Genomic DNA, 18,561 nt, shown 5'->3' on the forward strand with positions numbered 1-18,561 from the left:
GGCCGGAGCCACTCAATCAGATTACTCGCGTGTCACAATCTCCCAGCACCCTCTGACGTCACAAGTTCACTTGACAGTGCTGTCAGTGTGCTTGACAATAATATTTTTGTCAGAGGTCAGAGTTCAGAGGTCACAAGCAAACGACCCGCTTTTAACACGATTGGATTCCAACGATTGTTTCGAGTTTCTAGTCGAACTAATTCGTGGAGTTGCTAGCAGACGATGGCAACATGTTTTAAAACAAACAAATGGGGGGGGGGGGGGTGGTAGCACTATCCTAAATACGTCTGTGGTGAAAGACGTATAGTACAGGGTTACATCGGTAGAACTTTAAACGTCCATGACATCACGACATCCCAAACTTCAGATCTCTGGCTATACTTATATGACAGCCATACATACATCACAGCCATAGAAATATGACAGCTATACATACATCACAGCCATAGAAATATGACAGCCATACATACATCACAGCCATAGAAATATGACAGCCATACATACATTACAGCCATAGAAATATGACAGCCATACATACATCACAGCCATAGAAATATGACAACCATACATACATCACAGCCATAGAATTATGACCATACATACATCACAGCCATAGAAATATGACAACCATACATACATCACAGCCATAGAAATATGACAGCCATACATACATACATCACAGCCATAGAAATATTATATCAATATTATAAAAAAAGATCACAGCAATATAAATATCACAGCTATACAAATATCACAGCTATACAAATATTACAGCTATACAAATATCACAGCTATACAAATACCACAGCTATACAAATATCGAAGCTATACAAATATCACAGCTATACAAATATCACAGCTATAAAAATATCGAAGCTATACAAATATCACAGCTATACAAATATCACAGCTATAAAAATATCGAAGCTATACAAATATCACAGCTATACAAATATCACGGCTATCACAGCTATACAAATATCACGGCTATACAAATATCGAAGCTATACAGATATCTGTTGTCTTTTTGATGATGCTAGTCTGATGTTAAAAAAAACAGCCTCAGACAAAATAGAAGTTCTTTTATTTTGGAGTTACAGAATCCAGAGAGCCAAAGTTGAACAGCACAGAGGCATTGCAGCTCTAGTTGCTACAACTTAATCAGATTTGAAAAAATTAAATTCGAAAAAAACAAAAACAAAAACAAGTTAATTAGAGAAGTGAGCGGGTGGTTTGTTGAAAAGTTGGAGGGAATTTCCAGAGAATGTTGCTCTAGTGGAATGAAGCGGAAATAGAAAGATCGAGAACACAGATGGGGCAAGGTGACATTCACGTCAAGAAAGTGCTGTGGTGACTAATTAAGATAGTTAATTGGTGACAAATTGAGGGTTTAACAGGGAGGGTGACACGGGGAGGGTGATACCTTGTGGGGTGACACGTGGAGGGTGACACATGGAGGGTGACACGTGGAGGGTGACACAGGTTGATATCTGACTTTTTCCTATGACTTTTTCCTGTGACGTTTTCCTGTGACTTTTTCCTGTGACTTTTTCCTGTGACTTTTCCCTGTGACTTTTTCCTGTTTTTGTCTCTTCACCCCCCCCCCCCCCACGCACACACATTTTGTGAGATTTTATTTTCCCACTGACAGAAGCCAATACAAACAGCCATGTCAAACAGCCAACACAAACAGCCAACACGAACAGCCAACACAAACAGCCAACACAAACAGCCAACACAAACAGCCAACACAAACAGATGTAATTGAGGAGTTGAAAGCTAATGAACCGTGACTCACATTTCCGCTAATTAATGACGTCACTCTGATCGATGATGACGTTCAACCAGACGGTCAAACTAATCAAAAGGCCAAACAATTAAATGCTGTGACGTCATCTTGTTCAACGGCCAGGCAGTGTCACGTGTCACGTCTGGAAAACATCCCCACCCCCACACCCCCCACCCCCACCCTACCACCACACACAGGCTACAGGTAAAAAAATAGGTCGTTCTGTCCAAAAGTCAAAGGTCAAATTGTTTTCTTTCTGCAAGTTAAGGGTCGCTGGGAAAGCACATTCCTCATAAAGCATTAGAGAACAAATTCCTCATAAAGTATTAGAGAACAAATTCCTCATAAAGTATTAGAGAACAAATTCCTCATAAAGTATTAGAGAACAAATTCCTCATAAAGTATTAGAGAACAAATCTTAATACTACTAAAAGTCAAGTTTGTTTACATGTTTGAATATTTTTTTTTGTTTGTTTGTTTGTCCGATCGAAAATTGTGATATGTTCAACTCTATCTGGAGAGCTGTAAAATAGTATGTAGGTAGAGAATATTTTTTTAATGCAGACAGACTGTTAATCACAAATTTATTTAAAGACGTTAATTAATTAATTGATTTATTCATACGTAGAGTAACCCATTTTTTTAAAAAATGTTAAAACATTGACTAAACTTTGTGGGAATAGTGACGTCACAGGTTTTTGTTTACTCTTTAGTACAATAAAATGGCGGCGTCTATCGAAGAAAATTGTGTTCCCATTCAAAAGTTTAACGCGTTCTAAATCTAATTTTCTGTCGGTCATAACTTTAACAATACGTCCGTTTGCTGTATTTATTACGTTCCAACACTTATATCAATTTTAAACTGTCTTTTTTCATTTAGTTTTACAATAAATTTCTCTAGATCTAAAGATCAGCTGTCGAAGGAAAGTTATGAATCTAGATCTAGAATCTAGCCTAGGGCCTAGATTCTAGATCTAGAATCTAGATCTAGGTCACTAGACTCAATGTAAATTCTAGATCTAGACTTAATGTAAATTCTACATCTAGAATCTATTTCGGGCCTTAATTATTTTATATAAATCTTTGTTTAGCTTCAATGATCATCTAATTCGAGAATACATGGGATTTTTTTATCTAGGTTCTATAACTAGATATAGTAGGATTACTCACTAACTTGGAGGCGTGGTCGGCTGCTAACAACAATATGGCGTACGGACCGGACGCATGACTTCGACCATTTTTAGGCCATGTTTACCACGAGCAAAATGGCGGGTGTTCACATATATTTAAACATGGTGTAGGTGGCCAGGGCTAGATATGTCAGAAAAGCATTTTAAAATTTGCTTTGGAGAATGAAGGCTAAATTTTAAAGTCAGTGTCATAAACATTAATAGAACTTTTTTTTTTTTTTACGTTTTCAATTATTTTTTCTTAAGCCCTATATGTGAATGATAAGGTTGACTATCAGGATCTCGCGGGGCACAGGGCAGGTGAAGTAGGGTTCATCTGTTTCTTTGTCCTAAGCAAATGAAGGGATAGTGTGGTCAGAGACATGCTCGGCTGGAATCGTTTTTGTTGTCTGAGACTTGGCGGGACACTGGGCAGGTGAAGTAGAGTTGAGTAGGTCACATGTGACGTCAGTATATGAAGGGATAGTCCGAAATCGGTGTTTTTGGTGTTTTTAAAAGATAAAAAACATATTTTTGAATGTGGGGTCTGTTTTTTTGTGACGATAGCGTAGCGAGGAGGGGGGGGGGCGGGAGGGGAGGCGGGGGGAAGGGGAGGCGGGGGGGGGGGGGACATATGTTGGGGCGCCAAAATGGTTTGGAAAAATAAATTGAAAGGTTGAGGGGGGTTCAAATGGAAAGTTTGAGTGGGGGGGGGGTGCACATCAAAAGTTTGAGGGAGGGGGGGGGGGGGGGGGTTGAAAATCGAAATCTTGGGGGGGGGGGTTCAAATCGAAAAGTTTGTCCCCGGGCGCCGGGAAGGGTCGCTATGCCTCTGAGTGACAGACGTGATGTTTTTTGATGGATGATCCCCGAAGCCCACAGTTATCCAACGGATGACGGGTATTCTAGTTCCTCATAAAGTATAAGAGAACAAATTCCTCATAAAGTATTAGAGAACAAATTCCTCATAAAGTATTAGAAAACAAATTCCTCATAAAGTATTAGAGAACAAATTCCTCATAAAGTATTAGAGAACAAATTCCTCATAAAGTATTAGAGAACAAATTCCTCATAAAGTATTAGAGAACAAATTCCTCATAAAGTATTAGAGAACAAATTCCTCATAAAGTATTAGAGAACAAATTCATCATAAAGTTCTCTTATAAACAAATTCTTCATAAAGTTCTCTTATAAACAAATTCTTCATAAAGTTCTCTTATAAACAAATTCTTCATAAAGTATTAGAGAACAAATTCCTCATAAAGTATAAGAGAACAAATTCCTTCCAAAGTACAAAGAAACAGAGGCCTCTCAAAGAATGCAGACAAAAATCAGTTAACCCACTAACAGGTTTAATGAAATTAACTTAATCTGTTTAATCTGAAACTCACATAACAGATTTCAATCGAATTAGTAGGAGCAGCCAGCACAATATTGCTCTAGAAATAGATTGATTTTTACTTAACACTCCATGCACAAATAGATTCATTTGACGTCACATCCCATACACAAATAAATTGTGCATGACGTCACATCCCATACACAAATAAATTGTGCATGACGTCACATCCCATACACAAATAAATTGTGCATGACGTCACATCCCATACACAAATAAATTGTGCATGACGTCACATCTCATACACAAATAAATTGTGCATGACGTCACATCCCATACACAAATAAATTGTGCATGACGTCACATCTCATACACAAATAAATTGTGCATGACGTCACATCTCATACACAAATAAATTGTACATAACGTCACATCTCATACACAAATAAATTGTGCATGACGTCACATCCCATACACAAATAAATTGTGCATGACGTCACATCTCATACACAAATAAATTGTGCATGACGTCACATCTCATACACAAATAAATTGTACATAACGTCACACAGCATACACAAATACATTGATCTGACGTCACATCTGCAGACATAGATTGGGTTGACGTCAAACACTATACACAATTAGATTCAATTGACCTCACACCATGCACGGATTATGCACGACTTCACACACATACACAAATAGATTGATTTGACGTCACGTGCCAAATGATTGATTTTATTTTATTTACTAAAACCATGACCAAGACCAAAATACGTTTTAATTTTAAACCGTATTTCAATAGATCTTATACGGATTGATCGGTATCGAACTAATTAACCCCTGCCAACTAATTCAGTTTTCGATTAACTGCGGTGTTCGGAATTTACAACAGACTTTTTGGACAAGCGGAGTCAACACCAAAAGGTCCCGTCCACTTAGACTGGCAGTTCCCTGGTCAAGTGGTCAACTGGTCAAGTGGTCAACACCAACAGGTCCCGACCACTTAGTCTGGCAGTTCCCTGGTCAAGTGGTCAACTGGTCAAGTGGTCAACATCAACAGGTTACCTGGTCAAGTGGTCAACAACCGTTGATTGCCAGATGGTTGACACATCGTTCTGTGTCCGCTTGCTGCAAGTCCCATGGTTTAAATCAATGTCCAGACAAAAACAGGGAACAATTATTCAGGTGTTAGATCTCACAACTACATTGTTTGTTTATCTGGCAACTACAGGTGTTAAATCTGGCAACTACAGGTGTTAAATCTGGCAACTACAGGTGTTAAATCTGGCAACTACAGGTGTTAAATCTGGTAACTACAGGTGTTAGATCTGGCAACTACAGGTGTTAGATCATCTGGCAACTACAGGTGTTAAATCTGGCAACTACAGGTGTTAAATCTGGCAACTACAGGTGTTAAATCTGGTAACTACAGGTGTTAGATCTGGCAACTACATGTGTTAAATCTGACAACTACAGGTGTTAAATCTGACAACTACAGGTGTTAAATCTGGCAACTACAGGTGTTAAATCTGGCAACTACAGGTGTTAAATAATCTGGCAACTACAGGTGTTAAATCATCTGGCAACTACAGGTGTTAAATCTGGCAACTACAGGTGTTAAATCTGGCAACTACAGGTGTTAAATCATCTGGCAACTACAGGTGTTAAATCTGGCAACTACAGATCATTACACATATAATCATACTTAACAATATACAAGCGATTATACAGATAATTAAACATTCAAAGAGACAAATTTAGATACACAGATATAGATAAATATGCTAACATTTATACACACTAAGTATAAAAAATTATACAGATTTTAATTATATAGATCTTTATACAAACACCTGTTTGACTAATGAAATAATTTAACAGACACATACCTATAGAGAATTAGGGTGATAATCATACTAAGCTATTCTATTTTGTTCAAAGAAAAAACATACAAGCAAAAATACACTCAAGCAAAAATACATTAAAAAAAACTATTTTAAAGGATCAGTAAACAACCTTCAAATAAGACGGTCAATCTTAGAGCGATAAATACCTACGGAGTAAAGGGGGGGGGGTCATGTAAGTATGTGCGCGTGTTCTACAACCCAGCCCCTGCAGTTAGTTCTACCAGCAGAAAGTCTGGACAAAGTGCTTAAGGCCCTATTCAATTTTTAACTCCAGTTTTCAAATCGTTTCACTGAGAATATGGCGCCATTAATGTCGTCAGAAAATCAATTTTGTCACGTGGTTCCCCATAATTTGCTTAGAGATCTTCAAATTTCAATAACCAAAAATTTGGAGAAGAATTTAAAATAATTATTTATTTAAGGGTATAAAATTACGGGCCTAAAAAAATAGCCCAATATTTGGATGAAATGAAATACGTGGAGGGGGGGTGGGGGTGCATGTTTGTGTCATCCACACCTGCCATGATGACGTCACGTCACGTGATAGTCAACTGTTGTTTTTTCCATCATTATTGCCGGTTCATTTTTCAACCCTTGAGATTTGTTGTGTTAAATATGATTGAATGCAATCGTATTTGTCGATCTTTTAAACCCGCTGGGGGATTAGCAATTTAATTTAAACAAATGTTAATTAAGGTGTAAAGCTAAGTGGTATTATTAATTAACGTGTGAACCTAATTGTAATTGTTAATTAAGGTGTGACGCTAACTTTAATTATTAATTAAGATGTGAAACTAAATTGAATTGTCAATTAAGGCGTAAAACTAAATGTTATTGTCAATTAAAATGCAAAGCTAAATATGATTGTTAATTAAGGTGTAAAACTAAATGTAATTGTCAATTAAAATGTGAAGGTAAATATGATTGTTAATTAAGGTGTAACCTACATATGATTGTTAATTAAGATGTAAGCTACATATGATTGCAAATTGAGGCGTGAAGCTAAATGTAATTAATAATTAAGCTGTAAAGGTGCGTTAATTGTTGTCTAGAAGGTTCCATTGAGTTGTTTAAAGCGACGAGTGTTGGCCAGAGTTAGCAAGACCAGGCCCCTTAGCTGGGCCAACATTGACGGAGATTTGTTTCAATCTGGTGGCACTGGCTGGGTTATTGGACGTAAGGAGACAAATCGTATTGCTGGTGTCTGTCTGTGTGTATGTAGGTGTGTGATGTGTCTATGTATGTGTGTGTGTGTGTGTGCGGGGTGGGGGTTGTAATGTGTATGTGTGTGGGGGTTTGTAATGTGTATGTGTATGTATGTGGAGGTTTGTAATGTGTATGTGTATGTTTGTGGAAAATAAGTTCATTTGTAGGTCAAGCTACAATAGTTCAAAATCAAAGGTAGTGTGTCTGTGAGTTGAGTTCACCCCGTGTGTTTATGTTTTGTTATCCCAGGGTCGAATGTGTGTGTGAACGATTGTTATGGGGCTTTTTTTGTGGTATGGTAGTTGGTAGTAGGTTGTTGACGGCTGGTGTGGTGTGTAGTAGGATATGACAATAAAGTAAAAAACTGTCTATTCACTGTTGCAGTCAACAACTGGTGGACAGTATAAACACGTATAGACAAGTAGAAAAGGAATATATATATATATATATATATATATATATATATATATATATATATATATATATATATATATATATATATATATAGGCCTATATATATATATATATATATATATATATATATATATATATATATATATATATATATATATATATATATATAACGAGCATGTACAAAATGTATATGTAAATACTTTGTTTATCAAAGAAATGCGGCTTTTAAATAAATAATTTCTAAGGACATAGTTGCGTGTTTGTCGAAAACAAAGGGAAGTAAGCAGTTATGAAATCCTACACCCTAACTCCCCTGCGACAATCTACAATTATATTCGGCGCGTTGAATGGGGGACTTAACTCCCCTATAATGGGATCAATGCTGGAAGATCTACTGTCAGTAATGCGGTCTCCCGTCGTGGAAACAATGACTTTGTTGAGGTAGAGAATCCATGCTAAGATTGTCTACAGTCATTGCTGTTTAAAACTGCTTCAAGGGAAACAACCTTCGAGAATATGTCGGTAAAGTAGCTTTTGTTTACTAGATTTCTTTACCTAATAGTTTACATGTGGGGTTAGATTTTAAAAACAATACTATGTATGTAGATCCTGTAGTGTGATTGACCTCAGCTAGGGCATGTGATGTTATTTACCTGGGTATGACCTACGGGCCCAAGTCAGCCGTTGAGAGGCAGACGACAGAATGTTTAGGATGAGAGGCAGACAACAGAATGTTTAGGATGAGAGGCAGACGACAGAATGTTTAGGATGTCTCTGATTGGTCCGTGATGAAAGGTTAAAGTCTGGCAGCTGATGACGTCATCAGATGGGCTCCACTGATGACGTCACGTGATATCCACCATCTGATGACGTCACGTGATATCCACCATCTGATGACGTCACATGATATTCACCAGCTGATGACGTAATCAGATGGCGTCCACTGATGACGTCACGTGATGTACGATAGATATGCCACCAGTGATTGAAGTCTTGACCATCGGGTTCGTTGAGTGCTGGGTCGTCTGGTATTGGCCAGTCTGGAACCTGTCCAGTCCCGGATTTATGTCAGAAAACAGATGTGTCTTAGCTAGGGGCGACTACTCTATGTGTCTTAGCCAGGGGCGACTACTCTATGTGTCTTAGCTGATTGTTCTGGCCAGGGGCGACTACTCTATGTGTCTTAGCTGATTGTTCGGGCCAGGGGCGACTACTCTATGTGTCTTAGCTGATTGTTCTGGCCAGGGGCGACTACTCTATGTGTCTTAGCTGATTGTTCTGGCCAGGGGCGACTACTCTATGTGTCTTAGCCAGGGGCGACTACTCTATGTGTCTTAGCTGATTGTTCTGGCCAGGGGCGACTACTCTATGTGTCTTAGCTGATTGTTTGGGCCAGGGGCGACTACTCTATGTGTCTTAGCCGATTGTTTGGGCCAGGGGCGACTACTCTATGTGTCTTAGCTGATTGTTCGGGCCAGGGGCGACTACTCTATGTGTCTCAGCTGATTGTTCGGGCCAGGGGCGACTACTCTATGTGTCTTAGCTAATTGTTTGGGCCAGGGGCGACTACTCTATGTGTCTTAGCTGATTGTTTGGGCCAGGGGCGACTACTCTATGTGTCTTAGCCGATTGTTTGGGCCAGGGGCGACTACTCTATGTGTCTTAGCTGATTGTTCGGGCCAGGGGCGACTACTCTATGTGTCTTAGCCGATTGTTTCGGCCAGGGGCGACTACTCTATGTGTCTTAGCTAATTGTTTGGGCCAGGGGCGACTACTCTATGTGTCTTAGCCGATTGTTTGGGCCAGGGGCGACTACTCTGTGTCTTAGCCAGGGGCGACTACTCTATGTGTCTTAACTGATTGATCGGGCAAAGGGTGACTACTCTGTGTCTTAACTGATTGTTTGGGCCAGGGGCGACTACTCTGTGTCTTAGCCAGGGGCGACTACTCTATGTGTCTTAACTGATTGATCGGGCAAAGGGTGACTACTCTGTGTCTTAGCTGATTGTTTGGGCCAGGGGCGACTACTCTATGTGTCTTAACTGATTGATCGGGCAAGGGGCGACTACTCTATGTGTCTGAGCCAGGGGCGACTACTCTATGTGTCTTAACTGATTGATCGGGCCAAGGGTGACTACTCTATGTGTCTTAGCTGATTGTTTGGGCAAGGGGCGACCATCATGACGCTTAAAGCCTATAAACTGTGTGGGGTATTTTGTAGCTCACAATGACGCATGTAGCCCACAATGTGAGGTGCTACAACGATGCGTGTAGCCCACAATGTGAGGTGCTACAATGACGCGTGTAGCCCACAAGCTGTGTGAGGTGCTACAATGACGCGTGTAGCCCACAATGTGAGGTGCTACAATGACGCGTGTAGCCCACAAGCTGTGTGAGGTGCTACAATGACGCGTGTAGCCCACAATGTGAGGTGCTACAATGACGCGTGTAGCCCACAATGTGAGGTGCTACAATGACGCGTGTAGCCCACAATGTGAGGTGCTACAATGACGCGTGTAGCCCACAATGTGAGGTGCTACAATGATGCGTGTAGCCCACAATGTGAGGTGCTACAATGACGCGTGTAGCCCACAATGTGAGGTGCTACAATGACGCGTGTAGCCCACAATGTGAGGTGCTACAATGACGCGTGTAGCCCACAATGTGAGGTGCTACAATGACGCGTGTAGCCCACAATGTAAGGTGCTACAATGACGCGTGTAGCCCACAATGTGAGATGCTACAATGATGCGTGTAGTCCACAATGTGAGGTGCTACAATGACGCGTGTAGCCCACAATGTGAGATGCTACAATGATGCGTGTAGCCCACAATGTGAGGTGCTACAATGACGCGTGTAGCCCACAATGTGAGGTGCTACAATGACGCGTGTAGCCCACAATGTGAGGTGCTACAATGACGCGTGTAGCCCACAATGTGAGGTGCTCGAATGACGCGTGTAGCCCACAATGTGAGGTGCTACAATGACGCGTGTAGCCCACAATGTGAGGTGCTACAATGATGCGTGTAGCCCACAATGTGAGGTGCTACAATGACACGTGTAGCCCACAAGCTGTGTGAGGTGCTACAATGACGCGTGTAGCCCACAATGTGAGGTGCTACAATGACGCGTGTAGCCCACAATGTGAGGTGCTACAATGACGCGTGTAGCCCACAATGTGAGGTGCTACAATGACGCGTGTAGCCCACAATGTGAGGTGCTCGAATGACGCGTGTAGCCCACAATGTGAGGTGCTACAATGACGCGTGTAGCCCACAATGTGAGGTGCTACAATGATGCGTGTAGCCCACAATGTGAGGTGCTACAATGACACGTGTAGCCCACAAGCTGTGTGAGGTGCTACAATGACGCGTGTAGCCCACAATGTGAGGTGCTACAATGACGCGTGTAGCCCACAAGCTGTGTGAGGTGCTACAATGACGCGTGTAGCCCACAATGTGAGGTGCTACAATGACGCGTGTAGCCCACAATGTGAGGTGCTACAATGACGCGTGTAGCCCACAATGTGAGGTGCTACAATGACGCGTGTAGCCCACAATGTGAGGTGCTACAATGATGCGTGTAGCCCACAATGTGAGGTGCTACAATGACGCGTGTAGCCCACAATGTGAGGTGCTACAATGACGCGTGTAGCCCACAATGTGAGGTGCTACAATGACGCGTGTAGCCCACAATGTGAGGTGCTACAATGACGCGTGTAGCCCACAATGTGAGGTGCTACAATGACGCGTGTAGCCCACAATGTGAGATGCTACAATGATGCGTGTAGTCCACAATGTGAGGTGCTACAATGACGCGTGTAGCCCACAATGTGAGATGCTACAATGATGCGTGTAGCCCACAATGTGAGGTGCTACAATGACGCGTGTAGCCCACAATGTGAGGTGCTACAATGACGCGTGTAGCCCACAATGTGAGGTGCTACAATGACGCGTGTAGCCCACAATGTGAGGTGCTCGAATGACGCGTGTAGCCCACAATGTGAGGTGCTACAATGACGCGTGTAGCCCACAATGTGAGGTGCTACAATGATGCGTGTAGCCCACAATGTGAGGTGCTACAATGACACGTGTAGCCCACAAGCTGTGTGAGGTGCTACAATGACGCGTGTAGCCCACAATGTGAGGTGCTACAATGACGCGTGTAGCCCACAATGTGAGGTGCTACAATGACGCGTGTAGCCCACAATGTGAGGTGCTACAATGACGCGTGTAGCCCACAATGTGAGGTGCTCGAATGACGCGTGTAGCCCACAATGTGAGGTGCTACAATGACGCGTGTAGCCCACAATGTGAGGTGCTACAATGATGCGTGTAGCCCACAATGTGAGGTGCTACAATGACACGTGTAGCCCACAAGCTGTGTGAGGTGCTACAATGACGCGTGTAGCCCACAATGTGAGGTGCTACAATGACGCGTGTAGCCCACAATGTGAGGTGCTACAATGACGCGTGTAGCCCACAATGTGAGGTGCTACAATGACGCGTGTAGCCCACAATGTGAGGTGCTCGAATGACGCGTGTAGCCCACAATGTGAGGTGCTACAATGACGCGTGTAGCCCACAATGTGAGGTGCTACAATAATGCGTGTAGCCCACAATGTGAGGTGCTAAAATGATGCGTGTAGCCCACAATCTGTGTGAGGTACTCGAATGACGCGTGTAGCCCACAATTTTTAGGTGCTACCATGACGCGTGTAGCCCACAAGCTGTGTGAGGTGCTCGAATGACACGTGTAGCCCACAATGTAAGGTGCTACCATGACGCGTGTAGCCCACAATGTGAGGTGCTACCATGACGCGTGTAGCCCACAAGACGTGTGAGGTGCTACAATGATGCGTGTAGCCCACAATGTAAGGTGCTACCATGACGCGTGTAGCCCACAATGTGAGGTGCTACCATGACGCGTGTAGCCCACAAGACGTGTGAGGTGCTACCATGACGCGTGTAGCCCACAATGTGAGGTGCTACCATGACGCGTGTAGCCCACAATGTGAGGTGCTACCATGACGCGTGTAGCCCACAAGCTGTGTGAGGTGCTCGAATGACGCGTGTAGCCCACAATGTGAGGTGCTACAATGATGCGTGTAGCCCACAATGTGAGGTGCTACAATGATGCGTGTAGCCCACAAGTTTTGTGAGGTGCTAAAATGACGCGTGTAGCCCACAATGTGAGGTGCTACAATGATGCGTGTAGCCCACAATGTGAGGTGCTACAATGATGCGTGTAGCCCACAATGTGAGGTGCTACAATGATGCGTGTAGCCCACAATGTGAGGTGCTACAATGATGCGTGTAGCCCACAATGTGAGGTGCTACAATGACGCGTGTAGCCCACAATGTGATGTGCTACAATGATGCGTGTAGCCCACAATGTGAGGTGCTACAATGATGCGTGTAGCCCACAATGTGAGGTGCTACAATGATGCGTGTAGCCCACAATGTGAGGTGCTACAATGATGCGTGTAGCCCACAAGACGTGTGAGGTGCTACCATGACGCGTGTAGCCCACAATGTGAGGTGCTACAATGATGCGTGTAGCCCACAAGACGTGTGAGGTGCTACCATGACGCGTGTAGCCCACAATGTGAGGTGCTACAATGATGCGTGTAGCCCACAAGACGTGTGAGGTGCTACCATGACGCGTGTAGCCCACAATGTGAGGTGCTACAATGATGCGTGTAGCCCACAAGACGTGTGAGGTGCTACCATGACGCTTGTAGCCCACAATGTGAGGTGCTACCATGACGCGTGTAGCCCACAATGTGAGGTGCTACAATGACGCGTGTAGCCCACAATGTGAGGTGCTACAATGACGCGTGTAGCCCACAAGCTGTGTGAGGTGCTCGAATGACGCGTGTAGCCCACAATGTGAGGTGCTACAATGACGCGTGTAGCCCACAATGTGAGGTGCTACAATGACGCGTGTAGCCCACAATGTGAGGTGCTCGAATGACGCGTGTAGCCCACAATGTGAGGTGCTACAATGATGCGTGTAGCCCACAATGTGAGGTGCTACAATGATGCGTGTAGCCCACAATGTGAGGTGCTACAATGATGCGTGTAGCCTACAAGACGTGTGAGGTGCTACCATGACGCGTGTAGCCCACAATGTGAGGTGGTACAATGACGCGTGTAGCCCACAATGTGAGGTGCTACAATGATGCGTGTAGCCCACAAGACGTGTGAGGTGCTACCATGACGCGTGTAGCCCACAATGTGAGGTGCTACAATGATGCGTGTAGCCCACAAGACGTGTGAGGTGCTACCATGACGCGTGTAGCCCACAATGTGAGGTGCTACAATGATGCGTGTAGCCCACAAGACGTGTGAGGTGCTACCATGACGCGTGTAGCCCACAATGTGAGGTGCTACAATGATGCGTGTAGCCCACAAGACGTGTGAGGTGCTACCATGACGCGCGTAGCCCACAATGTGAGGTGCTACCATGACGCGTGTAGCCCACAATGTGAGGTGCTACAATGACGCGTGTAGCCCACAATGTGAGGTGCTACAATGACGCGTGTAGCCCACAAGCTGTGTGAGGTGCTCGAATGACGCGTGTAGCCCACAATGTGAGGTGCTACAATGATGCGTGTAGCCCACAATGTGAGGTGCTACAATGATGCGTGTAGCCTACAAGACGTGTGAGGTGCTACCATGACGCGTGTAGCCCACAATGTGAGGTGGTACAATGACGCGTGTAGCCCACAATGTGAGGTGCTACAATGATGCGTGTAGCCCACAAGACGTGTGAGGTGCTACCATGACGCGTGTAGCCCACAATGTGAGGTGCTACAATGATGCGTGTAGCCCACAAGACGTGTGAGGTGCTACCATGACGCGTGTAGCCCACAATGTGAGGTGCTACAATGATGCGTGTAGCCCACAAGACGTGTGAGGTGCTACCATGACGCGTGTAGCCCACAATGTGAGGTGCTACAATGATGCGTGTAGCCCACAAGACGTGTGAGGTGCTACCATGACGCGTGTAGCCCACAATGTGAGGTGCTACCATGACGCGTGTAGCCCACAATGTGAGGTGCTACAATGACGCGTGTAGCCCACAATGTGAGGTGCTACAATGACGCGTGTAGCCCACAAGCTGTGTGAGGTGCTCGAATGACGCGTGTAGCCCACAATGTGAGGTGCTACAATGACGCGTGTAGCCCACAATGTGAGGTGCTACAATGACGCGTGTAGCCCACAATGTGAGGTGCTCGAATGACGCGTGTAGCCCACAATGTGAGGTGCTACAATGATGCGTGTAGCCCACAATGTGAGGTGCTACAATGATGCGTGTAGCCCACAATGTGAGGTGCTACAATGATGCGTGTAGCCTACAAGACGTGTGAGGTGCTACCATGACGCGTGTAGCCCACAATGTGAGGTGCTCGAATGACGCGTGTAGCCCACAATGTGAGGTGCTCGAATGACGCGTGTAGCCCACAATGTGAGGTGCTACAATGACGCGTGTAGCCCACCGTGTGAGGTGCTACAACGACGCGTGTAGCCCACCGTGTGAGGTGCTACAACGACGCGTGTAGCCCACAATGTGAGGTGCTACAATGACGCGTGTAGCCCACAAGCTGTGGACGCGTGTAGCCCACAAGCTGTGGACGCGTGTAGCCCACAAGCTGTGGACGCCTAAGATTAAAGTGAGCCGTCGGCCGTGCGCGCGCCGCCAGTCTCGCGCCTTCTCGCGGGCTCTCGTCTGGCGAGACTCACGTGACCACCCCGCCCCCTATTCTGTCGTCTCTCGTCTGGCGAGACTCACGTGACCACCCCCCTATTCTGTCGTCTCTCGTCTGATACTTTGAAATCCTGAAAACTTTGGTTACCGTGGTGTGGAGATAAGACAAACACATTTAAACACAATTCAATCATACACAAAGTCCGTTCATGTGTTTAAACACTTCTAATACACCAAAACGAGACAGGGATATGATTATTCTGAGATTTGTGCAGAATAAGGATACGTGCTGGATTTAAAGCATACAAAACAATAAGCCTTATTCTCACGTTTATTTATATTCTTGTTATTGTTTTCAGTATCTCTAAGTGATACAAAGTGTTATTAACAGATTTAATCCATTTGATCGAAAGTAATAGGGGTCAAATTTAAAAAATACAAACTCAAAAACTTTAGAGATCAATTGACACATAAAGTTAATTAAGGCCTGTATCCTTCAACTGGCCAATTAGTCCAGCGCGGGGTGACGACATAATAAAGGACATGAGGGTAAGTCTGTAACATTGTTTTTTACATTCCAGTTTTATTGTACAGATTTGTGTTAGTCGGTGCTAACGTTGTATACTGTTGGGTTGACCAAAGACAACCTCTAGTTGACCACAGACAACATCTAGTAGACCACAGACAACATCTAGTTGACCAAAGACAACCTCTAGTTGACCACAGACAACATCTAGTTGACCACAGACAACATAAAGTTGACCACAGACAACATAAAGTTGACCACAGACAACATCTAGTTGACCACAGACAGACAACATTTAGTTGACCATAGACAGACAACATCTAGTTGACCACAGACAACGTAAAGTTGACCACAGACAACATCTAGTTGACCACAGACAACTTCTAGTTGACCACAGACAACATCTAGTTGACCACAGACAACATAAAGTTGACCACAGACAACATCTAGTTAACCACAGACAACATCTAGTTGAACAAAGACAGACAACATCTAGTTGACCACAGACAACATCTAGTTGACCACAGACAGACATCTAGTTGACCACAGACAACATCTAGTTGACCACAGACAACATCTAGTTGAACAAAGACAGACAACATCTAGTTGACCACAGACAACATCTAGTTGACCACAGACAGACAACATCTAGTTGACCACAGACAACATCTAGTTGACCACAGACAACATCTAGTTGACCACAGACAGACAACATCTAGTTGACCACAGACAACATCTAGTTGACCACAGACAGACAACATCTAGTTGACCACAGACAACATCTAGTTGACCAAATACAACATCTAGTTGACCACAGACAGACAACATCTAGTTGACCACAGACAGACAACATCTAGTTGACCACAGACAACATCTAGTTGACAACAGACAGACAACATCTAGTTGACCACAGACAGACAACATCTAGTTGACCACAGACAGACAAGATCTAGTTGACCACAGACAGACAACATCTAGTTGACCACAGACAACATCTAGTTGACCACAGACAACATCTAATTGGCCACAGACAGACAACATCTAGTCGACCACAGACAACATCTAGTTGACCACATACAACATCCAGTTGACCACGGACAACATCTAGTTGACCAGAGACAACATAAAGTTGACCACAGACAACATAAAGTTGACCACAGACAACATAAAGTTGACTACAGACAACATCTAGTTGACCACAGACAACATCTAGTTGACCACAGACAACATCTAGTTAACCACAGACAACATAAAGTTGACCACAGACAACATTTAGTTGATCCCAGACAATATCTAGTTGACCACAGACAGACAACATCTAGTTGACCACAGACAATATCTAGTTGACCCCAGACAATATCTAGTTGACCACAGACAGACAACATCTAGTTGACCACAGACAATATCTAGTTGACCCCAGACAATATCTAGTTGACCACAGACAGCTAACACAAAGTTGACCACAGACAACATCTAGTTGACCCCAGACAATATCTAGTTGACCCCAGACAGACAACATCTAGTTGACCACAGACAATATCTAGTTGACCCCAGACAATATCTAGTTGACCACAGACAGCTAACATAAAGTTGACCACAGACAACATCTAGTTGACCACAGACAGACAACATCTAGTTGACCACAGACAATATCTAGTTGACCCCAGACAATATCTAGTTGACCACAGACAGCTAACATAAAGTTGACCACAGACAACATCTAGTTGACCACAGACAATATCTAGTTGACCCCAGACAATATCTAGTTGACCACAGACAGACAACATCTAGTTGACCACAGACAATATCTAGTTGACCCCAGACAACATCTAGTTGACCACAGACAGCTATCATAAAGTTGACCACAGACAACATAAAGTTGACCACAGACAACATTTAGTTGACCATAGACAGACAACATCTAGTTGACCCCAGACAATATCTAGTTGACCACAGACAGACAACATCTAGTTGACCACAGACAGACAACATCTAGTTGACCACAGACAACATCTAGTTGGCCACAGACAACATAAAGTTGACCACAGACAGACAACATAAAGTTGACCACAGACAACATTTAGTTGACCACAGACAACATTTAGTTGACCACAGACTACATCTAGTTGACCACAGACAACATCTAGTTGACCACAGACTACATCTAGTTGACCACAGACAACATAAAGTTGACCACAGACAACATTTAGTTGACCACGGACAACATTTAGTTGACCACAGTCAACATAAAGTTGACCACAGACAACATTTAGTTGACCACAGACTACATCTAGTTGACCACATACAACATCCAGTTGACCACGGACAACATCTAACTGACCACAGACGACAACATCCAGTTGACCACAGACATGGCCAGCTAGTGTGACGTTGCGAATTTTATATTTAGTGGTTGGCCGTCCAATTTAAAACAGACGTGATGTTTTGCTCAGCCGTCCAACTGCTGATCACAGACGTGTCTCATCATGTGT

At 43.7% G+C, this 18,561-nt stretch overlaps 1 protein-coding gene across 1 annotated transcript in view; it reads left to right on the forward strand.

The window, feature by feature from the left end:
• Window positions 1–16,011: 16,011 nt before the first annotated feature.
• The window catches only part of LOC131948272 (galanin receptor 2a), a 102,050-nt gene continuing 99,500 nt past the window's right edge, over window positions 16,012–18,561 (forward strand). Inside the window, exon 1 of the mRNA XM_059309811.1 lies at window positions 16,012–16,092. The gene's annotated coding sequence lies outside the window, so the exon portion shown is untranslated. The remainder of the gene's footprint in view (window positions 16,093–18,561) is intronic.

This window comes from Physella acuta, unplaced genomic scaffold (assembly GCF_028476545.2).
Source record: "Physella acuta isolate Inbredline_101_S28 unplaced genomic scaffold, ASM2847654v3 ptg000058l, whole genome shotgun sequence".
In the NCBI taxonomy this organism is placed as follows: domain Eukaryota; kingdom Metazoa; phylum Mollusca; class Gastropoda; family Physidae; genus Physella; species Physella acuta.